Here is a 26,350-nt window from a genome sequence, read left to right as displayed (position 1 = left end):
CACTGTGCCACCATACTGCCTCCTGATTTTTTGAATGAGTACTTGAAGAAAACTATGGGTTTGAGGAACTATTTTCACTTCTTCCTCAATTCACCTGCCTCACTGTTATCTTGTAGAATTTTTACCTTTCTCCCCAGCATTGTTCCATCAAATTACTGTCTTGTATCTCATTTAAGCTACATATTATCTGTGTGTATTATTGTTCGACTCACCGTCATAATGTGGAAGAGCTGAAGTTGGATTTAATTTGCATATCATCAAACAAGATCCAAATGTGGCAAATTAAGAGATAACAATTAATGATTTAATAATCACTCCCCACTTGCCACCAACAGTAATGTATTCAATATAAGTAACTGAATGACACCTCTCGTCCTGCTCATTACTGCTTATTAGAATATCTATTAATACTGCAGTACAGCAGCATGATGTCCTCAAATATAATGATTACAATGATTGATGTGATGTGATGGACAGTTCATGTGGAAAGCTTTATTTCTTTCTGTGTTGTGAAGTATCTTTGAATCCCTTGAGTACCATTGTCTCCAGAAATGCTAAGGGCATGCCCTTCATGAAAGTTTCTCAGTTGACTCAGAAACATTAGAACTAAAGCATAATTAAATGCTGTTGTACTGTATTCACCACAAACTAATCTTCCCCAGTGAGGGAGTTTTCTTCCCAGGACAAATTATTCTTTAGCAGTTGACTTATTTTCTTTAAATACTAGATAACATATTTAAGAAGTAAGGGAATTTACTGTTCACATCATATACAAAGAATGCATTAAGATATCAATTTATCAAAGACTTAATTTCACAGGGTGCAAAGACAACAACAAGATAAATATCTTTTTGAATAATATCATGATTTCAAGAAATCAGCAATTATTCCTACAGTACCTAATCTGTTAGTCAGATATTTGCATTAGTGCATGTTGTCCATGAGTTACCTGACTTGTTAATCTTTCAAGAAAATAAAATTCAGTATTCTAAACGAGGATGAGACTGAGAAACAGGCCATGATAATTAGAATCAGGAAAATCTGAAAACACTAGATTGACTTTGATAGAATTGTTGCTTTTTAAAAAAGATCACAGGTTTAAAGTATTCATGATTGCAATTAATTTAACAATTGATTAAACTTCCAGGTGGCCAGGCCTAGACAATACATCCACACTAATTGTAGCATTGTACATTGTCATTGAAAGAAAGAAGCTTTTCCAACGAAGTCCACCATAGTCTTAATTTGGGCTGGTACAGAGCCAGTTTGAAGAACGGATGTAGAAAAAGACATATGAAGTCATATCAATCCTTACTACTCAAAGCCAGTTTAATCCAGTGCAGGAGCACATCAGAGTACAACAGTCATATTTTGTTTACCCAGCCCTGCTCAATGTGAAATAACTCCACAGAGGCTGGTATCCTGTCAACAAATCACCCTTTATATACACATGCTGAATCCTTGACACTGATCCAGCTTTGAACATAGAATAATATAGTGCAGAACAGGCTCTTTGGCCCTCGATGTTGCGCCGACCCGTGAACTATTCTCAGCTCGTCCCCTACACTATCCCCTCATCATCCATGTGCTTATCCAAGGATTGTTTAAATCTCCCTAATGTGGCTGAGTTAACTACATTGGCAGGCAGGGCATCCCATACCCTTACCACTCTCTGAGTAAAGAACCTGCCTCTGACATTTGTCTTAAATCTATCAACTCTCAATTTGTAGTTATGCCCCCTCTTACAAGCTGACGTCATCATCCTAGGAAAAAGTCTTTCTCTGTCTACCCTATCTAATCCTCTGATCATCTTGTATGTCTCTATCAAATCCCCTCTTAGCCTTCTTCTTTCCAATGAGAACAGACCCAAGTCTCTCAGCCTTTCCTCATTAGACCTTCCCTCCAGACCAGGCAACATCCTCTGCACCTTTTCCAATGCTTCCACATCCGTCCCAAAATATGGTGACCAAAACTGTACACAATATTCCAAGTTTTGTATAGTTGCAGCATAATATTGCAGTTCCGGAGCTCAATTCCTTTACAAATCAAACCTAACACACTGTATGCCTTCTTAACAGCACTGTCCACCTGGGTGGCAACTTTCAGGGATCTATGTACATGGACTCCAAGAGCCCTCTGCACATCCACACTACCAAGAATCTTTCGATTGACCTAGTACTCTGCCTTCCTGTTATTCTTTCCAAAAGTGCATCACTTCACATTTAGCTGTATTGAACTCCATTTGCCACCTCTCAGCCCAATCCTGCAGTTTATCTAAGTCCCCCTGCAATCTGTAACATTCTTCTAAACTGTGCACTACTCCACTGACTTTAGTGTCACCTGCAAGTTTACTAATCCATCCACCTATGCCTGCGTCTAACCCATTTATAAAAGTAGTAGTGATCCCAAAACAGATTCTTGTGCCACATCACTAGTAACTGGACTCCAGGCTGAATATTTTCCATCAACCACCACTCGCTGCTTTCTTTCAGAAAACCAGTTTCTAATTCAAATTGCTAAATTACCCTCAAACCCATGCCTCTGCATTTTCTCCAACAGCCTACCATATGGAACCTTATCAAAGGCTTTACTGAAGTCCATGTATACCACGTCAACTGCCCTACCTTCATCGACATGCTTGGCCACCTTGTCAAAAACCTCAATGAGGTTTGTGAGACACGACCTGTCTTTGATGAAATCATGTTGACTATCTGAAATCAAATTGTTGCTTGCTAGATAATTATAAATCTCATCTCTTATAATCCTTTCCAAAACCTTTCCTACAACAGAATTAAGGCTCACTGGTCTATAATTACCTGGGTCATCTCTATTGCCCTTCTTGAACAAGGGCACGACATTTGCAATCCTCCAGTCTTCTGGTACTAAACCTGTAGACAATGATGACTCAAATCTCAAAGCCAGCTCTCTGAGTGAGTAGAACCTGTGGCACTCCTGTTCACTTTTTTTTAATTTAATTTTTATTTTATTGATATTCCTGTTTATATTTGCCAGGCAGAGCTCCCTAACTGGGCCAAATTAACAGCCCCATTCAGGGAACTCAAATGCTATGAGGTCCACTTGGCTGACCTCATTCTAATTATTACACAATGCAGCATGATGTATATAATCACAGGGCTTAAAGGAGGAGGTGGATATTACAAATTTACAAAAAATAAGTCAGGAATAAATATATACAACTTATGTGCATTTGAAGTACTAGCTTTACTGGATGTAGGTTTGCTCACTGAGCTGGAAAGCTCATCATCAGTAAACCTCCCGATGAAGCACTGGTGGCACGGCCCACTTTCTATTTATGTGTTTAGGCTTCCTTGGCTTGGTGATGTCATTTCCTGTGGTGATGCAATTTCCTTTTTCTTTCTCAAGGGGTGGTAAATGGGATCCAAGTTAATGTGTTTGTTGATAGAGTTCTGGTTGCAGTGCCATGCTTCTAGGGTTTTCTGATTATTAATTGCAGTTTATGTAATTAAACTTAATGTTTTAACATTGGTAATATATTTTTCTGAAGAATGTTTTGAATGGATAGTAAACTCAAACACTTCTAAAAATCAAATAAATAAATTTTAGAAAACATTCCTTGTAATAACAGCTACAATATTCTCTGTACAGTAATGCTGTTTATGCAGTGATAAAAATTCTGAAGTAGGGAATGCTGGAAGCTTTTTATAGTATCTTTGGGAAAAGTGTGTGGGTTTTTTTCATTTCAATACAATAAATTAGTTATGCAAATATGAAAAAAATGAATTGAATAAGAACATTTAATTTTCTTTAGTTCCCAAAATGAAGCATAAAAAGCATGCAATAAATTTTGTTTCTTTAACTCAAGCCTGGAAAAATAGTTACAAGCTTAAAGCCTGGGGATTTCTCATCTTAATTACTTTTTAGGTCATTGCTTGATTCAACAAGGGCAACTCTCTAGCAATTTGCATATTTTAAATCTAGAATATTTGGTATTACATTAATTATTTTTCTGTAATCATAACTAGATTTGACCTCATCTTGGTCTCTTTAATTATACACTGTAGTAGCAGATTGTCATATCCCTGGGAACCTGCAAACCCCTGTTTAGTCTTAGTTCATGGTTATAAATGTAAATTGTTCTGTTTTGCTGCAATATCATCATCTAATATAAAGAGGCAGGCAGAATTCAGCTAGTTTTCTGATGTGTGGGAGAAAGCAACCAGTTTTGAAGAATAAAGGCACAAAAATGTATTCAGAATAAACTAAATTAACAGTTTGGGTACATTAATGACTCTACTACTTTACTGGGGAGTTTTAATTGTTCATAGAAGTAGATTTGGAATAAGGCCTCATTCAAGAGGTTAGTAAATAAATTCAGATAACATGTGATAGGGGTTAATATATGAGGGGGTAATACACTAGCCTGGACTGGAGATTGGTGCATGCAAAGAACAAGTAGGAATAAATGGGTCATTCTCAGGATGGCAGCTGAGACCAGTAAGGTACCACATTGTTCTCTGCTTGAGACCCAGCTGTTCAAAATCTATAGCAATGATTTGGATGTGAGGACTAAATGTAATATTTCCAAATTTGCAGATGGCACAAATCTAGGTGGTCTGTGTTTTGTGAAGATTCTGCAAAGAGGCTTGTAAGCATAAAGTTGTTAAGGAGCTGCATTGTAATGGTGAGAGATTGGGAAATGTTGATTTCCAAAGTATCCTGGATGTCCTTATACTTAAGCAATTGAAAACTAATGTCTAGGCACAGCAAGATATTAGGAAGGCAAGTGGTATGTTGGTCTTTATATCAAGACTATTTGAGTACAGGAGTAGAGATGCTTTGCTTCAATTATATAGAACTTGGGTAAGACCACAGCTGGAGTATGATATGCAATTTTGATTACTTTCCAAAGAGCATGTACAGCAGAATATCAGTAATTCCTGGATGGTAGAGTTGTCCTATGAGGAGGAATAGGTCTGAATTCTCCCAATTTTCAATGAGATGTGATCTTATTGAAAGTTACAAGGTTCTCACGGGGGACTGACAAGTTGGATGTAGAAAGATTGCTTCCCCTGGTTGCTGAATCTAGAACTGGAGATAATCTCAGAATAAAGGGAAAGCCATTTATGACTGAGATGGGGAGGAATTTCTTTAATCAAAAGATAGTGAATCTTTGGAATCCTGTACTCCAGAGGACTGTGGAAGCTCAGTCATTGAGCATATTCAGGATAGATATTGGTAGAATTCGAGATATAATTAACACCAAAGGATATGAGCATTGCATGGGAAAATGGTATTGAGCTAGATGATTAGCCATGATCTAGAATGACAAACCTGGCTCAAGGTGCTGAATGGCCTACTCCTCCTCCTATGTTCCAAGGTGAAGATCAGCTTGCATCATAATCTGCCATCGTGGAAAGATAGCTGTTCTTCACAAAGGGTACATCCTAGTTCTACTTGAAATCTGTTGAGGAGCATTGTGGTGAAAACATGACTGACAGCAGTGTTATGCCCCTTCAGTTGTTGTGGTCAGTCAGGCACCCTTTTTTCAGCAGCTTGATGATTACTCCTTTTCTGCAGTCATCCAGAATGTCTTCTGCAGTCCAAGTCTTATTAAACAAATCTATGAATTCTACAGTGATGGGGTTCTTACCAAGTTATAATTGTCCTGCTGTTATGTCACCAATCCTAGGTCCTCTCTTTTTCCTCGAGCTCTTGATAGCTCTTTGGACCTCTCATCTGGCAAGTTCCTGCAATTTGGCATTCAGCTGCTGATGTGCAGTCAACAAACTCAAACACGTTGCTAGACTTGAGCTGAGTTAAGGATCTCTTAAAGGTGTTCTGTTCACTTTGTTTCCCACTCCTTGTCTGTCAATAATGTCCTACTATCCTTACCCTTGAATAGTACAGTGGTCTTGCTTCATGTACTAGTCATTTCCTGTCCCATTCTGTGCAGAGTTTTGGAGTCATTCCAATTTGTGGACACTTATACCTCCCTGTCTTTCAATTCTGTCCACCTTCATTTGTCCTCTTTATGGCTTTATTCAGGCTTTCGTACTTCCCATCATCCTTTTGGCTTTGCTTAGAGTTCTTTTCCTGGTTTCCCTTGCTTTGCACCAACTTCCCTTCTTCAATCAGCTGCCCTCAATGAAGAGTTGTTTTTTGTTGTTTCTCCTCCTCTGCTCAGTCCCCCATTTGAAGAGTCCCTGATGTTCCTCAATGTTGCTCGACTTCACTAGGTCTAACCTAATGAGTTTTGTGTAGCTGTCAGCACAGGCTAGTATCACTTCTGCAGGTGTAATCGGCCTTATGTCAAGCACGTCTTCATCTTTTTTGCATGTTCTTCTTTGCATGTACTATTTTCTCTTGTGTTCAGAGGAGGAGAATGAGTTTTAACTCTACTGGCACCCAATAAGCTTATCGACGTAAATTCCTCTGCCTGATGATTTGGCCTTCCGGGTTACCTGTCCACACTCCTACTCATACAGTACTTCAGATACAATGAAGTATGAGCCTGAAATTTTGGACCAGAACTATCTAAGCCTCATGATACAGCTGTAGCTATGTCTTGCACCTCATTTGCTTACCTGCCTGCTTCATTCCCTCACTAAGACACATTGCCTGCTAACTTCATTCGAGTAACATTGACCTAAAGCCTCTGTTCTATTGATCCTCGGGATGGGGGAAGTGAGGGAAACAATGGCATAGTGGTGTTGCCACTGGATTAATACACCACAGATTTAGTATCATTCTGGAGAATTGTGTTCAAATCCCAGACGACAGAATTTGAGTTCCAATGAAAATCTGGATTTAAATGTCATAAAAAAAACTCATGCCCTCAACTGTCTTCTGGGCATTTAGGGATGAGCTATAAATGCTGTCCTAGCCAGCTAAGCTCACTTTCCATGAACAAGAAAACAATTGGTAAAGCTCATTGACCCACTTTCTGCAATGGAACCAAGTGCAACTGTGGATGTAACAGGTTCTAGCCTCTGCTACAATCTCCTGCTCAACTTTCTTCGTAAGGCAGGAGGATCTCCTTCTGCCATCAGTGGGAATCCCACCACTGACTGGCAGTCTTCAGCAGGACGTGCAGAGAGGTATCATTGAACCATGGGGCCTTACTTTGTCAACTCTGAGCCATGTGTCTGGAAGGTTAGGTCTGGTCTGGTCTGGTCTGAGCAGTGTTGGAGAGGATACTTGGTCTCAAAGTCAAGGTCTGCTCCAGGGATTCTTTAGTAGACTCTGAAAAATTTATGTTGTTGACTAATAAACAATGCAGATATCTCTGGCTACCACTCAAACTGATCATGCAGCTTCCCATTCCCATCACACAACCAGATCTGGCACCTCCACTATGTTTATTGGCCAACAGCCTGTGATTGTCCAGCCATTTCCATCAGGAGCAGAAGCACCACCCACTCGCAGTCTGTCGTTGGAATGCACTCTAAGATGACAGTATTCTGCCCATTATTTTTATCTTTGTGCCACATGCTGCATGTAGAACTGCTGTAGATTAGTGACAAAATGTTAATGCAATATCCTCAGTCTTCCCTAAAAAGGAGTCTGTCAACCTAAAATGCTGGGGCCAATAAATTAAAGTAGTTCTTATTTTTATATAAAATTAATTCAAAGAGGTAAGGAAAATGCTCAATAACTTTTAATTTGCTGTTACTTTAGGAGTATATTCACACTTTCACATTTTTGCAAAAAAGCCTTATCAAAATCACCCAGAGATTTGGGAGTTTTACTCCTAGCCAGCCTCCTGTTTATGGTTTATAAGTAACTGGCCTTTTGCAGGTTCAAAGTAATGCAAGCCTTGCAGATATTTCTGAAACTGTATTCTGAGGTATCATATACCATAGGTATGTGTTGTCAGTATTAACTGATCGGGAACATAATCACAGAATTGAAGAATATGATAATTCAGAATTTGAAACAAGACAATAAAGTCAGTTCTGGTCAATATTAACTTCACCTAAACCCTGTAATATAGAATTGTGGCTTTTGCTATACAGCACATGCCATACATTGAAACACATCAGCACCACTATAATGTCAAATTTCATTAGCTACTTGTGAATCAAATAATTGATGTGCCAACTTGCCTCTGGAAGCTGAGAATGTAACATGTTAAGATTACTCATAACTTCTGAATCACAGCCATGCTTGGTCTGAAAGCTAAGGTACAAAGAAAATTACATACACTATGGTTTAAATGTCAGCAAAGTGTGGATATACATGTTGGAAATTCAGACATAAAGGCAGCAATACAAAGATTGTCACTTTACAATGGAAAAATAGTTAAAAGCACTTGAAGGTCAGATTTGATTAAGTACTTAGAAATCAATTTACATTATCCTGAAATCTCATCCTGTTGATCAGTTACCTGAAGCATTAAACATTTACAACTGTATCGACCAGGATTCAGACTAATTTATCACAGTTCAACTTTGTTCAATTTCCCAGTGTATTCAACCATACTGCAGATCTTAAACAAATTACTGTTACAATATTGTTTTTTAAAAAAAACAGACATTTCACGTCACTGTGTTATCATGTGAAGATGTGCAGCTGTGTATCGAATTTAATTATTGGGTAATTCATTCTAACCAGTCAGGCTATGAATGGTAAAAAAAATTCGATAATCAATTAAATCTATAAACAAAAATTGGAAGCGTTCTATTTTATTTAATTGATCAGTTAGCATTTTCATCTCAATAGTATGTCCATCATTTTTTAAAATAAAATCATTTACTTTTAACAGACTTCAGTTTAATTGTTTGCATCGAACAAATAGGAATCATAAATTTTAAAGGTGGTAAATGTTTAATTTTTATGGAAGTTAAAAAGCTGTAAATCATTTTTTATTGTTGCATATTTCACCAATGAGATCACAAACAGGGTGTTTTTCTGAGTTTGTAAATAACATGTCTTTTATATTATAATAAGGCTTATAAGAGTGATGTATGATTTAAATGATCTTGTCTAATAATTACACAAATGCTTGAGGCCAAGATATTTTTGTGCTGTCCTCTTCCATTAAGGGATGTGCGTGGTCTCACAGACATTCCCTGGAAAATCCATTCCTTTATGTCCACTTCAGACTTCTGTGGAATTTACTTCAGCTGACAGTGTGAGTACCACTGAACTCTCAGGACTGAACTTTGAAAATCAAAAAAAAGTTCACCTCTATTGAATAAAGCATAGTTTCTTTTGCAGCTCCAGATGTATGTATCTATTTCTTTCCTCAGTCCTAGACTGGGGTTGAAACTACTCATAGAAGAATGTTTGTGGATCATGCACTATTCAGCAGAACACTTCGGGGCTAGCACCAAGTTGCAGAGCCAGACATTTATATGACCCCCAAGCCTGTCATTTAGGACAGGGCCCTCATTTTGGGACAATGACAGGTACTAATCTGACTCAAAGCTTTGAAACCAATGGAGGAGCCCTCCATAACTCTAGGCCACAGTCCTCATGATTTTCCATCAAATATATCATTTTCTAAACCCTACGGTTATTTAAAAGTAATTAATATGCAAATCTCCAATACTTGCTGAAGGTTCTAAATCCCAGAAGGCTGCAATGGGAAAGAACTTATTAGATTATCAGTTGTAAAATTAGTATTTGCATTCATTCCAAAAATTATGTGAAAAGTCCACATCAGAATCCATTTTAAACCTTATGGTCTATTTAGCTTTGTTTAGTGAAATTAATTATGGTGGGTATATTGTACGATGATATCAACATTTTCTAATCAAATTTTGCAATGAAAATAATGTATTATTTGTTGGCTTATGTTTAATATGCTAATAATAAAGTTTTATTATATCTTTGTATCTTTATAAAATCATGAGGGGCATGGATAGGATAAATAGACACAGTCTTTTCCCTGGAGTGGGGGGGGGGACAGCAGTCCAAAACTAGAGGGCATAGGTTTGGGGTGAGAGGGGAAAGATTTAAAAGGAACCTAAGGGACAATGTTTTCATGCAGAGGGTGGTGTATGTATGGAATGAGCTGTCGGAGGAAGTGGTGGAGGCTGGTACAATTGCAGCAATGAAAAGATATCTGATGGCTGTATGAATAGGAAGAGTTTAGAGGGATATGGGCCAAGTGTTGGGAAATGGGACTAGATTAGATTAGGATATCTGGTCGGCATGGATGAGTTAGACCAAAGAGTCTGTTTCCATACTGTACATTTCTATGACTCTCTGACCTGTTGAGTTTCACCAGCAATTTCTGTTTTTTTTTGTTTCTGATCTCCTGAATCCGCAGTTCTTTGTTTCATATTATTGTACTTTATTTTGTTCGTTGCACTTCACCAATGTCTCCAGGTATCACATTCATAGGCACATCTGTGTCTCAACTAACAATAGCTATTGACTTTCATCAATCTATCATGTTTCTAGTTGCCCAATTTAAGATAGACTCTGAGATCCTTGTGTTACGTGCTATGGTAAAGTGATGATATCATGAGCATTTCTTTTAAAGATACATATCAACTGTGGGGGCACAACACTGTGCTATTCACATGCATTTTGTATAACCTGATTTATTGCATCCGTTGCTCCCAATCTGGTCTCCTCTATATCGGAGAGGCTGAGCACAAACTTGCAGAACAGTTCAGGGAACATTTATGATCTGTACGCTCCAAACAACCCCATCTTCCTGTCATCATCTATTTCAACTCCCCCGATAACATGTCCATCCTGGGCCTCCTCCATTGCCAACACAAGGCCATATGTAAACTGGAGGAAGAACAAACCATTACTTGTGTCAGCAGCTTGTAACCATACGGCCTTAACATAGAATTCACCAAATTCCAAATCTCCCCCACCTCATCTCAGGCCCAATCCTACCTCTCCACCCAAACCCGTTAACCTGACCCTACCTGTCCATCTTCCTACCTACCCAACTGCTCCACCCTTCCCACTGATAAATCTCAACTACTTCCTACCTGTGTCCATTCATCACCATCCTACCCACCTTTCCCCCAGCCCGTTCCCCTCCCCTAATCTTGATGAAAGCTTCTGACCTGAAACGTCGACTCCCCTCCTCCTCTGATGCTGCTTGAACTGCTGTGCTTTTTTCCACCTCCATTCTTTATCCACTCTGATCTCCAGCATGTGCAGTTCTCGCTATCTCCAAAAAATCATTTGGACCATGTCAGGTCTTGGATTCGCCCCACATTGCTGCACTTACACTGAAGGCTGGCAGCTGGGACAGCCTATTATTCCAGTCACACTCTGATGAGCTACATCAGGGTGTCTGCTTGCTGTATTTCTAGCCCAGTATAGAAGGGGTAATGCCCCACTACAGCAGCTACATTTTCATAACAGATGCAGGATGCCAGTTGTCAGATCCCACCAGGCGTCCATATAAAAAATGACGAAAGTTATGGACAGAATTTTCCCAGCATATAAACAACATTGGCAATAGCAAGAAATTCATAGCATACAGCAAGAATGGAAAAATTAGATTCTCGACATCAAGAAAAAAATGTTCTATATTCCCCTTAAGGCTTCAATGGCTAGAAAAGTAACTCACCGGTAAGCAGTGAGGGCCCTAATTGCTTGTCTAATTGAGATACAATTGCTTGTACCTCATTATTACCTCATCCTGACTCATTTAAATTCAAGCTGTTATTCTCCTGTGTACCAGAGAACAGTACCAATTCCTGATTTGAAAATCAGAATATTTGGCAGTTGTTTTCCAGCATTCCTCAACAACTCTGGGCATGCTCCATGGGTAGCAACTATATCCGTCCTTTGTCTATAGATCTTGAAATGGTAAAGCACCAATTTCAACACATCATTTTAATACATCTTGAATTAATTTGTAATACATCACTTCACCACTGACAACTTACATTGTAATGCTTCTTCCAGGCTACTTTGGTGGAAAAATGAGCACCCATGTCACTGCATTGGAACAAGGTGCATTTCAGGGTTCTTAAATTGCTTTCTCATTGCTCACTACCTTTGTACATACTTAGATGCTCACAGCAGCTCTGCCTTGCATTGCATTTTATCCCAGGCAGAAAGCCAAGCAGCTTGTCATGTTTGCCAGCAATGATTTGTCTACAGGGCAGAAATATTGCTATATGACACGATGCTACTTCAGTGTCAAACCCACAGCATGTGCCAGCAGCTTATGCGGCAAACATACTGCATGTGCTTCAACCAAGTAGCCAGGGAAGTCTAAGGGAAGAAGTCCTCAGTCCAGTATGAGGTGCTGCCAGAATCAATCAAGGGCAATGTACGATCTCAGTGGTGAAGGGCAAGGTTTGGCCGTGGTAAGTCGGGCACTTGGTGCAATCAGAATTCCTGTCCTCTCGTTCTGTGGTTTGGATACAGTCATCCTGCAGTCTAAAGACTGATTTTTTTAAAAAAAATTGATTTATTATTGCCATACCTCCCTAGATAGAGTGAAAAGTTTTGTTTCGTGTGCAGTGCAGGTAGATTATACCATACAAAGTGCATTAGGGTAACAGAACAGAGCAAAGGTTTAGACAGTGGATTTGGATCAGCTCAGGCTTGGAGGGCCGAAGGGCCTGTTCCTGAACTGTAAATTTCCTTTGTTCTTTTGTTCTTTGTTCAAAGAATACAATTTGATGGCTGGGGAGAAGGTGCACAAAGAGGAAGATCAACATTTAAACTTAAATTTTGAGATGTTCAATCAGCAGTCTGATAACACCAGGAAAGTAGCTGTTCTTGAATCTGTTTGTATGTGTTGCTGGCAAGTCATTGGAGCAGCCGTGCAGCTATCAGAAGCTTGTCCATCCTCAGTCAGGAAAGTTGCTAAGGTTTCCCGAGTAAGTATGAAGTGCAGATTGTGATAGATTGGGAGGATGGTATTGGTGAGAGCCATTGAGGGAAGACACTGCATTGCAATCACGGGTGTGACAGACCATGCGTCTTAGTCGAAAGGTGCTGTATTGGCAAGAAATAGAATGGGTATGAGGTAGGAGAGCGAAGGTGGTGACACTTACTCTGATGAAATGCAGAAGACCAATGACCTTTGCATGGCATTGTTGCATGTTCCTCCAGAGTATGGACACTGAATTGACATGAATGGTTATTTCAGACCAGACTGACAGCCTCCTCTGTCAAACCTGGGGATGTAGGATAATCCTCCTTTCCAATCCAACCTAACTTCCACCTCCTGTTTGCAAAGTGGTTTGTCAACTTGCCTCTCCATCTATGTTGTATGAAATTGCACAGCAAATCACTGAAAGTGGTTCCAGGACTACAGTGAATGGAAAGGTGCAGTGAGGTTTAAATATGACAACCACTTATCGAAATCTGGGAAGACCCAGCCACAGTGACTACTTCAACTCTGCTGAACATAATACTGCATTGCAACAGTGAACGTAGAGGCAGGATATGTACTTGATGAGGTGAGCAGGAGATAAATGCATGAGAAAGATCACTTGGACAAACAACAAACTTCCAAGAATGGATGTTTAGCTAAAATCTGGAAAGATTTAGTTCCATGGCCACCTTCTGAAGAAGAACAAAGACAGCATGGAAAACAGAAAATCAAAATATAACTTTCATTCATGGCTTAAGTGAGTGAAAACCAAAATTGGTCATCATACACAGAACAAGTTGGTGCTTTTAAACAGCAGGGCTTCAAAAAAGGGGATGTTAATGCCTCTGTCAACACTGAAAAGGTTATAAGTCTTTTTCAGTCCTTTTCCCCTCTCACCCAGTGATGCAGCTGAATATAAAATTCACATTGCACTCATTTCCTGTTTTTCCTCAGATTCTTCCAATGCTGCTTGTCTCATGTCTCACCATTTGCTGCGCTTTGCAAATAAAAGCAAATGTGTTCTTCCACAAAAGATTAGGAAAGCTGTAGTACCGTAGAAATTATGATTAGGATCAAGACCAAAACAGCAACTTACATTTATAAAACACCATTAACATACCAAAATATCCTAAGGCACTTCTCAGAAACATCGTCAAACAAAATCTGACATTGAGCCCATGAAGAGATATGAGGGCAGATGACCAAAAGCTTGATCAATTAGATAGGCTTTAATAAGCCTCTTAAAGAAAGGCTGTGATATTTAGTACAGGAATTCCAGAGCTTATGGTCTTGGCAGCTGAAAGCACAGCCACCAGTTGTGAAGTGATTAAAATTAGGGATAGACAAGAGGTCAGAATTGGAGGAGTGCAGTAATTTTTTTGGAATGTTGTAGAACTGGATGTGGTTACACAGCTGGGGGGTGGGGGGAACGTAACATCATGGGAGAATTTGGAAATAAAATTAAGAATTTAAAGATGTTGCTAAACCAGGACTCCATGTAGGTTAGTGAACATATTGATCAAAGGTGAGTGGTACATGCTGAGAGTTGACCTACAAGCAAGACAGTTTTGGATAAACTTAGATTTATGGAGATTGGGGAACGTAATTCATCCAGGAGTCCTTTAGAATAGTCAAACATTTCAATATCAAATGCATCGCTAAGGGTTTTGATAGCAGCTGAACTCTGACACTTATAGGTTCAGGTGGTGTTACAGTGACAGAAGCAGACAATCTTAGTCATCAAGATTATGATTGACTAGTTAGCAAGGTTTGATCACATGAAATACAGGGAGAACAAGCCATTTGGATACAGAACTGGCTCAAAGGTAGAAGACAGGTGGTGGACAGTTGCTTATGAGATTGGAGGTCTGTGACCAAAGGTGTGCCACAAGGATTGGTGCTTGGTCCACTGCATTTCGCCATTTGTATAAATGACTTGGATATGAACGTAGGAAGCATGGTTAGTAAGTTTGCAGATGACACTAACATTAGAGATGTAGCATATAGTGAAGAAAGTTATTTCAGAACCTTGATCAGATGGGCGAATGAGCCAAGGAGTGAGAGATGGAGTTTATTTTAGATTAATTGTGAGGTGTTGCATTTTGGAAATGCAAATTAAGGCAGGACTGAGCCATTCCCCTATCCTATATTTACCCCTGACTAATGCACATAACACTATGGGCAATTTAACATGGCCAATTCACCTGACCTGCACATCTTTGGACTGTGGGAGGAAACCCACGCAGACATGGGGAGAATGTGCAAACTTCACATAGACAGTTGCCTATTGCTGGAATTGCGAATGTTAAATAGAAAAACGCTTGTTTTAGTAGCACATATATAGAAAAAGGAAGAGTACATGGAAAATTAGCATGGCCACCATCCAAGGATGATACACTGATTCATGAAGGATCACCTTTGTTTCAGCATGTTTCTAGTAACACTATGGTAATATTCCTACTACTGCTCAAGTACCACCTTGGAATTTCATGGAAACTTAGAATCCCTACAGTGTGGAAGCAGGCCATTCAACCCATCGAGTCCACACCGATCCTCCAAACAGCATCCTACCCAGACCCATCCTCCTACCCTATCCCTGTAACGCTGCATTCCCCCTAGCTAATCCAACTAATTATACATCCCTGGACATTATGGGCAATTTCGCATGGCCAAGTATTCGAACCTGCAAGTCTTTGGACTGTGGGAGGAAACCAGAGCATTCAGAGGAAACCCACACAGACGGTCACCCAAAGGCCCTGGCACTGTGAGTCAACTGTGTTAGCCACCGTGCTATCCATGTCCAAGCAAGTTAATTAACAATGTTTATAAAGTAACATTATTGACATGATGCTCTGGGTGGGTTACTCTTCGGAGGGTCAGTGTGGCCTTGTTGGGCCAAATGGCCTGTTTCCATACTGTAGGGAATCTAAGCTAGGAGCTGTACATTTGTAACATTTGTAACATTTTAGTTTTCGTGAATACATTTAAATCCAAAACTAGGTAGAGATCAATTTCCATTCTCCTCCTTCAGCTACTGGCTGTCAGCAGTTAAATAGCATTTATACACCGAACATTGATGAGTGTATTTCAGAAAGGGGCAACACAATGAACCAAACAAATCCATCATTTTGTAAAACACTTTGAAATATCTGAGATTTTGATTCAGGATCAAAAAAATCAAAAGAACAGCCTTATGGGTGGCACAGTGGTTAGCACTGCTGCCTCACAGCACCAGAGACCCGGGTTCAATTCCCACCTCAGACGACTGACTGTGAGGAGTTTGCACATTCTCGCCGTGTCTGCGTGGGTTTCCTCCAGGTTCTCCGGTTTCGTCCTACGGCCCAAAAATGTGCAGGTTAGGTGAATTGGCCATGCTAAATTGCCCGTAGTGTTAGGTGAAGGAGTAAATGTGGGTGAATCGGTCTGGGTGGGTTGCATTTCGGCGGGTCAGTGTGGACTTGTTGGGCTGAAGGGCCTGTTTCCACACTGTAAGTAATCTAATCTTTTCAGTACTTACCATCTTTTGATCCCAAACATTGCCATATATTTGAGAACCTATCGTTATTCTGAATTTTAGATAATGTACAATGATATTTCAGTGCATGTTATGGTGAGGTAATGACTTAGTGATATTATTGTTAGATTTATCATTTCAGAGACCCAGGTAATGTTCTGGGGATGTTGGTTCAAATTCTGCCACGGCAGATGTTGAGATTTGAATTCGATAATTTAATAAAACACTGGAACTAAGAGTTTAGCAATGGCAATGAAACTGTTGCTGATTGCTGGGGGACAGACATGTCTGGTTCACTTGTGTAAGGAAACTATCATCCTTACCTGATATGTAAGTCCAGATCCACAGCAACATGCTTGACACTTGGGTATTTGAGGTGGACAATAAATATTGGCTACATCCTGTAAATGAAGATTACATTTTCTTGCTTGAGCAAATCTATTAAAAGAGTGAAAGAACAACTATTTGTTGCCATAAAATCAGTGTCAAAAGTATTTCCCTCATCTAAGGAAAATAATTGAATGTTGGATCTGATAGCTTTGAGCAATTGATAACTCAGTTTGGAATTACTGTGATGATGCATTCTTGGAAATAATTTTGTCTTTTCAAGCCTGTGCAGCTCAAGCTCAGCTTAATGTCTCAGAATCATGATATCTTAAAGCACACTTCAGAGATCTACACCATGATCACGAAACAGCTTGTCATGAATAAGAAGCAAAATTTGATCTTTCAACTGAAGCTTGCAGAACAATAGCTTAAACTGTTTTTGAAGATTTAGCCACAATATCACTGTCACTTTCATTTCGATCGGAACTAAAATTCTTGCCATTATTTTCAAAGTTAATGGAAAATTAAAACTAACACAATGAAAAATTGACTGTTTTAACACCGTGAGCCTGTTTTTGTGCAGCTAGCACAGCCTAACTTCACAGGGGGTCTAGTGATACGTTGGTAGTGTTCTTATTTTTGCACCAAGCAGGTCTAGATTCAAGTCACACCTGCCCAGGGGATATGTTATAACATGTCTGAACAGGTCAATTAATTTCTTTTTAAACCAATTTCATTCCACAGTCTGTACAACCAGTCGCCTCAATTGTTTTTAAGTAAATGTTTAATATCTTCTCTGTTTACCTTTCTCACACTACTGCAGTTCATTGTATTTCCTAACTAAATATTCCTTCTGTCGATACAACTTCAGTTTCAGATGTTCATATATCCTTCCTCAAGCCTTATTTGCTCTAGTTACCATAAATTCAGCCATTCTTCAAGTGCTAATAGCTGACAGCATGTAACATCTCTGACAAGTGCACTCTTGGATAAGAAGGAAGCAACATTAACAATCATTCTTTAAAATAATTTGCTATCAAATTTGTTTTAAACCATTGTACATTTAGAACTTAGTGTCTGAAAAAAGTCCTTTATACCTCATCTGACCTTATTTAGACACCTTATGGCATGGCAGAAATCTTTTTCTATACTGGGTCCATGAGACAATTGTCTTCCATGAGCCTTCGAAACTTATGCTTTTGATGTAAGTGGCAGGAATCTTAACCACTGATCTAATGACAGCACCAAGGTTTGGACAGAGTTCTTTTGTTTAAATAATAAAGATGGGAAACTATGCCAGTATCTGCGGAACTGTGCAGGTAAGGCCACGTGCTGGGATGAGTACCTCAGCAGCCTCAAGCCAATGACAATTTCTAATCAGTTAGAGTTGCTGCTTCAAGTGCATGATCTGTCATCAGAACAATACTGACCAAAGGTCATTGATCTGAAACATTAATTCTGTTTCACTCCTACAGATCATTACAGTGCAGAAGGAGGCTATTCCACCCATTTGCCTGCCCTGCTTCTGTTACCTAGCGTCAATTTCCTGCCCTTTCCACGTTTCTCCATACCCCATTTCTGTCTGAATAATCTTCTAGAATGCCCCAATTTAATCTGCCTCCACCACAGTTCCAGGCAATGTATTCCATACCCTAACTGCCCGCTGTGGGATTAAGTTTTTTTCTCACATCACCTTTGCTTTGTTTAAATTTATGCCCTCTCCTTTTTTGTTCTTTTATAAGTGGGAGCAGGATACCTCTATCTATTTTAATCAGCCTGCTCATAATTTAGGAAATCTCTATCAAATCTCCTCTCAGTCACCTTCTCTCCAAGGAGAACAATCCCAACCTCTTTGATATATCCCCTTAACTAACATTTTTCATTCCTGGAACCATTCTTACAATCACTTCTGCACTCTCTCAAATGCCTTCACATCCTTCCTATAATGTTGCACCACCAACTGTACACAGTACTCCAGCTGAGGACTAACGAGTGTCCTGTACAAATTCAACAATACCTCCTTACTCTTGTGTTCACTGCCCCTATCAATAAAGCAGAGAACACTGTAAGCTTCATTGACTGATTTGTCCACCTTTTCTGCCACCTCCAATGGTTTCTGTATGTATACACCAGGTCAGAATTATTCTCCCTATCTTATATTGTCTTTCAATGTTCTTCCAACCAGAGTGCATTACCTCACACTTCTCTACATTGAGCTTCATCTGGCTCCAAGGCAAAGTGAGGACTGCAGATGCTGGAAACCAGAGTTTAGATCAGAATGGTGCTGGAAAAGCACAGCAGGTCAGGCAGCATCCGAGCAGCAGGAAAATCGACGTTTCGGACAAAAGCCTGAGTTCCATACTATCCTCCTTGCTGTTTATAGTGCTTCCAAGTTCTGTGTCATGTGCAAACATTTAAAATTGTCCCCAGTCACCAAGATCTATATCATTAATATATATCAGGAAAAGCAAGGCTCCCAATGTCAATACCAGAAGAGTTCCACTACAAACCTTCCTTCAGCCCAAAAGGATCCATTCACCATTACTGTCTGTTTCCCATCACTCAGACAATGTTGTTTCTGTTTTTACTTCAGAAATCTGGTCTTCACAATACCTATTTTTTGACAGGAATATTATGATTTTATTGACATTCCAGGCCAAGAAACAGATCAGGAGCGCAGTATTTCTACTTTCCCCTGTATCCTGGCTACCTGGGCTAAGATAGGGAAATGTCAAACCTGGTAAATCCCTTCCCCATGGCTAGATCTTTTCTGATATAGAAGATTATATTTCATGGGAATAAAGGCAGCAGCAGATGATTCAGAATTGGTCACTTAGTCTTTGTGTTTCAGGGGCTTCCTGTCTTAATTCATAGGCTTTTTGCTTCTCACTTAATGAGCATGCACCAAGATGAATAGAATTTAAGTTGTCTTCACAATGAGGAATAATTGCCTATTCTGTACCTTTAACGATCCAGCGTATCCTTTGCTTTTATCTTTGGAAGAAAATGAATTGCACTGTGTACACAACAATGTTATACGTGGTACATGCAGGATTATAAACATGAATTGATGACTAAGGAAAACTCGACCCTTTAGGATTTTTGAAGCTACAAGGTTGTACAATGTCTTTTAAATATAGTTAAAGCTCCATTCAGCATACCAGCTGTTTGTAAAGTATTTAAGTAAATTTATCCACTAGTGCTGCCAATGCTCCTATTATGACATGAACTAAATGACAATTGGATAGAAAACTTCTTACTTTTTCATATTATAACTGGTCTTGTTTGAAGCCCCAGTTGAGAACATCTGCCAAATATATTTTATATTCTTATGACATGCAACAGAAGTATGGGCTAAATCTTACAGTTTTGGCTAAGTGTGCATTGTGTTACATTTCATGGAATTCTACTCACTGTGAGGCTGAGCGAATTTTCCTGCAGTATCTGACTGAACTTGCAACATTAATTGTAATTGCCACCCTAAAGGTGAACATCATATCTGATTTCTGTCTCATCTTATCACACATGCTCCCGAACAACTCACTACTCACTGGAGATCCTGGAGTTGACCAACATCCCTGGCACTTGTGCTATACTTAAAAAGCCAGTGTGCACCCTAATAAGTATTGTCAATTCAGAATGGCAGTGGAGGCCACAACACCAGAGGTTCCCACCCATGTTGAAACAGTATTAATGCCTGGAGAAATGCCTAATACTATAGGAAGAAGATCAATGACTTTCTCCATTCTACCAGCGTGAGTGCCACCATCTTCTCGATAAATCCCCCGGATCTGACCAGGTGTACCCGAGAACTCTCTGGGAAGCTAAAGAAGTGATTGCTGGGCCTCTTGCTGAGATATTTGTATTATCGAAAGTCACAGGTGAGGTGCCGGAAGACTGGAGGTTGGCAAACGTGGTGCCACTGTTTAAGAAGGGCGGTAAAGACAAGCCAGGGAACTATAGACCAGTGAGCCTGACCTCGGTGGTGGGCAAGTTGTTGGAGGGAATCCTGAGGGACAGGAAGTACATGTATTTGGAAAGGCAAGGACTGATTCGGGATAGTCAACATGGCTTTGTGCATGGGAAATCGTGTCTCATAACTTTGATTGAGTTTTTTTGAAGAAGTAACAAAGAAGATTGATGAGGGCAGAGCAGTAGATGTGATCTATATGGACTTCAGTAAGGCGTTCGACAGGTTTCCCCATGGGAGACTGATTAGCAAGGTTAGATCTCATGGAATACAGGGAGAACTAGCCATTTGGATACAGAACTGGCTCAAAGGTAGAAGACAGAGGGTGGTGGTGGAGGGTTGTTTTTCAGACTGGAGGCCTGTGACCAGTGGAGTGCTACAAGGATCGGTGCTGGATCCTCTATTTTTTGTCATTTACATAAATGATTTGGATGCGAGCATAAGAGGTACAGTTAGTATGTTTGCATATGACACCAAAATTGGAAGTGTAGTGGACAGCGAAGAGGGTTACCTTCGATTACAACAGGATCTGGACCAGATGTGCCAATGGGCTGAGAAGTGACAGATGGAGTTTAATTCAGATAAATGCGAGGTGCTGCACTTTGGGAAAGTAAATTTTAGCAGGACTTATACACTTAATGGTAATGTCCTAGGGAATGTTGCTGAACAAAGAGATCTTGTAGTGCAGGTTCATAGCTCCTTGAAAGTGGAGTCGCAGGTAGATAGGATAGTGAAGAGGGTGTTTGGTATACTTTCCTTTATTGGTCAGAGTATTGAGTACAGGAGTTGGGAGGTCATGATGCGGCTGTACAGGACATTGGTTAGGCCACTGTTGGAATATTGCATGCAATTCTGGTCTCCTTCCTATTGGAAAGATGTGAAACTTGAAAGGGTTCAGAAAAGATTTACAAGGATGTTGCCAGGGTTGGAGGATCTGAGCTAAAGGGAGAGGCTGAACAGGCTGGGGCTGTTTTCCGTCGAGTGTCGGAGGCTGAGTGCTGACCTTGTAGAGGTTTGCAAAATTATGATGGGCATGGATAGGATAAATAGGCAAAGTCTTTTCCCTAGGGTCGGGGAGTCCAGAACAAGAGGACAAAGGTTTAGGGTGAGAGGGGCAAGATATAAAAGAGACCTAAGGGGCAATTTTTTTATGCCGAGGGTGATACGTGTATGGAATGAGCTGCCAGAGGATGTGGTGAAGGCTGGTACAATTGCAACATTTAAGAGGCATTTGGATGGGTATTTGAATAGGAAGGGTTTGGAGAGATATGGGCCGGGTTCTGGCAGATGGGACTAGACTGGATTGGGATATCTGGTCGGCATGGATGGGTTGGACCGAAGGGTCTGTTTCCATGCTGTACATCTCTATGACTCTATGACCTCTCACTTACTTTATCTCTGCTACTGCACCCACCTCCCACCAAGGCTCATGCTCTTACTGCAGCATTTACTCCACTTGCCCTCATCCACTCTAAAGGGTAACACCCTAACTCTACATGCCCTCTGTGCTGCCCACTCACTCAGGAAAACTCCCCACCTGCACTAACAGTAATTGCTATGTCAATCACTTTCACCTTCTATAGTATCTGTCTTTCTTTCATTCCAAGAGAAAAACAGACCACACTAGAGCAGAAAAAGTCAAGGTAAGTGGGGTATTGTCATCATTTGGTACCTCAACCCTTACAATCAGAGCATCCTGACTCTGACTGTTTTGAGCAAGAACTGCAATGGTATCAGGGGAAGTCATTACTTAGTGTGTTGGGATTCCCTTACAGAAGGCTGAGCTCCTTGACATCTCCCACATATTTTGTCACATAGCACTGGCTTCAGTCTTGGTCATTCACAGCTCCTCTCCCTATAATCTCTCCATACAATCAATTTCACCTCTTTCTTGGTACCTTTGCTTCTGGAGCCATGACTCTCCTTCTCTCAGCCTTGTATAAATACCTCCTTATTTCCCCTTTTTTTAGTTTTGACAAAGGGTCAATTAGACTTGAAACGTCAGCTCTATTCTCTCCTTACAGATGCTGCCAGACCTGCTGAGACTGTACAGCATTTTCTGTTTTGGTGACTGAACTGAGGCCTGCTGACACACATGGCAAGCTTCCTGGTTTTCTTTTTGGCACAAAGTAGTATCGAGGATTAGTAGTGGTATGATCCTCGAATCTCAGGCTGGGGTAAAGCATGAAAAGGCAAGGTAATGCAAGGTGGGAGTGTTGGGAGCATCCAACTATGGTCAGATTGAGTAAACACAATGACAGTGAATAAAGAACCCTGGAGGTGCAGCCTAGTCCAGTCCACAAGCTGGGTGTGTATCCCTGAGTGTACACTGTCCAACATATAGGTCTTTTGGAGCAAGTGGCAAGTTGAACCCGCCAAGAAGCTGCTGTGGTCTGCCATTTGCACTTTTCTCACAGTTTGTCAGTTTGTACAGCGAGTTTGATTAAGATTGCTACTCATTGCGAGTTGGAACGTTAATGAGATGTTTAACAATCAATAATTAGGAACTCGTCACTTCACATGAGAAAAGCCTACAAGATGTCAAAATAGACCTCACTGAAGTTAAAGGTTTTGAATTAAGGGTGGCACAGTGGCTCATTAGTTAGCGCTGCTGCCTTACAACGCCAGGAACCCGGGTGTAGTTCCTGCCTCTCAATGAGCTCTGTGGCTGAGCCGAATTTGTGCCAGGTTTCTTCAAGAATTCTGCAATAATCCGTGGGAACATTGAAATGGACTAAAGGGGCTCCAGCCCTATTTCCTCTTCGCTGTACCTAAAGAGTGACATAACTCCCCCTGAACCATTGGATGTTGTTGAATTTCCTTCAGTCTTTTTTGTGGTGAACTTGCATGTGTGTTTTAACAAACAGCTGTTCTCTATGAACCGAGTCTGACCATAAAATGCTCAATGTATCACCACCACCCTTTAAATGACTTGCAGATGACATTGCAAGTGCTACTAACTGTTATTTTAACACTGGACACATATGTTTTGATGTTATTAGTCATCTTCTTGAGTCCTTTATCAGTTAGTATTTCAAAATCTATCTCTTTGAAGATCAGACACCATAATATTTTTCAAGACTTTATCTGTTTTCTAAGTGCAAGTTTTCTGGCAGTGAACAATACAATTAAAAAACTCAAATACAATGATCATTTTCTTCCTTAAGTATTAGTGTCCTTTGGCACAATTCCATTCTGCAGAATATTCAATAGAGTTATCTAAGGAATGCACCATCATTGTGTTTATAACAATGGTGTTAGAGGACAAAAGGGAGGGGCAGTTATAGGATCCTGCTTGTAAATCCAATTTAAAGCAGATAGAATTATAGATCTGAAATAAATTGTTGGCCTGTATTGGACATTGCGCGGTTCACTGTTTCATAAGGTTTATTTTCACTTTGCACAGTGTCTTTTTTTTTAATGAGAACTGGCATCACAATTTTCAGAACACTTTAGTGAGCGTAGATCTGGGTTGTGATTTTTTAAAAATTTTGTCCATCTGCTCAATATCATCAGCAATGCACACATATCCAGAAGTATTTTCTGTAATTCTCTCCATATGATGCTGGAACAGATCCTGATTGACAGATAGACTGCAAGTCTCAGGGAGTAATATCTTCCAAATTATGTTCTAGAAGTTGTGATTTCTTGAGATTCTTTTGCAAAGAGAACTGACCAGTATCGGTGTTTAGCATCCAGCTTGAGGAAGAATATAGCTCCTGTGAATTTGAGATTAGTTCCTCCAATTTTGAAGTTTTGTGTGGAATTTCGTATCTCTTTAAAGAAAGGGTTAGATGTCTTGGATCCAAATATACTTTGATTGTACCGTCGTTCTTCAGCATACATGTAATAGTTTGGCACCAGTCTGTGTGCGAATGTATATGATGGATTATGCCATGACATTCCATTTCATCTAAAGCTTTCTTAGGCTTCTCTTCTATATAACTGTACTCTTTCAGAAAGGGTCAGTTGATGGAATTGCATCTTCTCCGAGGTACAATTCATCTTTGAAGCTTGCCCTTGCATCGAATCTATCGAGGTATAATTGTTCTAAGACCATAACTGACTCAATGCAAGACTTCTTGATATCTTCTGCACTTGCTATCTTGGTGATCTTGTGAATGGTCATGTTATTTAGATGTATGCAAGCTGGCTATTCTGCTATTGTTGGTCCACATGTAAGTGAAAATCTTGTAATTTCCATGTAAAATTTCCATAGGTACATTTTTTTGTCGATGTGTCAATGCACAGAATAAATGTTGCATTATTTACAAGTAACTATGCTGTTGACTCAGTGATCCAGGTTCCTATCTTTCAGGATTCTGACGAGTAGGATGTGTTCATAAGTTCCCAAGTTAACTTTGGTCTTGAATATGTGCCAAATTTCCTCAGGCATATGACGTTCATAGTGGCAAAGTTTCTAACTGTTGGACTTCATCCATACAATGAGTCACATTCATAATGTGGAAGATTTGTTTACATTTAAATTGAAGCTTCTTTTACTCTGAATCTGTGCCCTGATCAGCCTTTCTGTTAACCTCATGTATGTGCTTGTATTTCTGTTGTTCTCTGGTACAATTCTGCAGTTGCTGCCAGCATACAACTTGTGCTTTTGTTTTGTAACCTCTGGTTGGATCTTTGAAGTGAGACTTTTTGCTAAGACAAGCTGTGTGTCCATGTGTGCCACTGACTTGCAAAGACCTTGGTAAGAAGGACAGATCCACAATGGAAATAACAGACTACACATCACACACAGCTTTCTTGTTTTCAGCATTCTGGCTACCGAACCACCACTGGTAAATGCACTTCATTCTTGCAGATGTTGTTCTCTGGCTCCAATTGCTTCATATTTTCTGCTATCTTTAAGCAGTGTATCGAAATCACTATTCTGTTTTTCTCTAAGACATATTTTTTGGACAGCTTCAATAGACATTGCAGCTATAACCAGCTCCATTATTTGCCTAACACATATAGCAAATGTGGGAAAAAAAACTCAGCAGGTCTGAAAGCATCTGTGGAGAGAGAAGCAGCTCATGTTTTGAGTCCAGTCCAAACTGCTCAGAACATTTTCTGCTCAGAAAGCCCAGCCTCTGAAAAATTGCATGTTATTGCCTTTGTCATGGCACTTACTGACAAATTAATCAATTGATTCATGGAGCTGTTTTCTGGAAAACATTAGCTCTAGACAGTAAATTCTAAAATTTATTTTTACTTAAAGCTGATTTTCCAACATTTCCCATAGCTGTACAAGATGCTGGTGAGACCACATCTGGATTACTATAAGCAGTTTTGGTCCCCTTTTCTAAGGTAAGCTATTATTTCATTGGAAGCAGCTCAGGGAAGGTTCATTGGGATGATCCCCAGTATGGAGGGCTTATCTTATGAGCAAATATTAAACAGATTGGGACTCTACTCATTGAAATTTAGAAGAATGGGAGGTGATCTGATTGAATCATACAATAATCCTAAGGGGCTTGACAGGGTAAGTGCTGTGAGGATGTTTCCCCCCATCAGAGTCTAGGTGAAATGGCATACTCTCAGAATAAAGGAGCACCAGTTAAGACTGAGATGAGGTGGAATTTCTTCTCTCAGAGGGTTATGAGTCTCTGGAACTCCTTGCCATAGATAGCTGTCGGACAGAGTCCTTATAATTGTTTAAGGCTGAGCTAGGCAGTTTCTTGATCAGTCAGGGAATCAATAGTTATGGGGAAAGGGCAGAAAACGACTATTAGGAATGTTCAAT

General features: G+C 39.9%; 1 non-coding gene across 1 annotated transcript; it reads left to right on the top strand.

The window, feature by feature from the left end:
• Positions 1 to 15,117: 15,117 nt before the first annotated feature.
• On the top strand, positions 15,118 to 15,220 carry LOC132823572 (U6 spliceosomal RNA). The gene has a single exon (XR_009645567.1). It is a non-coding gene; the product is annotated as a U6 spliceosomal RNA (small nuclear RNA).
• Positions 15,221 to 26,350: the final 11,130 nt, after the last annotated feature.

The sequence above is a fragment of the Hemiscyllium ocellatum genome, chromosome 16 (genome assembly GCF_020745735.1).
Source record: "Hemiscyllium ocellatum isolate sHemOce1 chromosome 16, sHemOce1.pat.X.cur, whole genome shotgun sequence".
Classification (NCBI taxonomy): Eukaryota; Metazoa; Chordata; class Chondrichthyes; order Orectolobiformes; family Hemiscylliidae; genus Hemiscyllium; species Hemiscyllium ocellatum.
The sequence above is the reverse complement of the archived record's forward strand: the minus strand, read 5'-3'. Positions and strand labels throughout refer to the sequence as shown.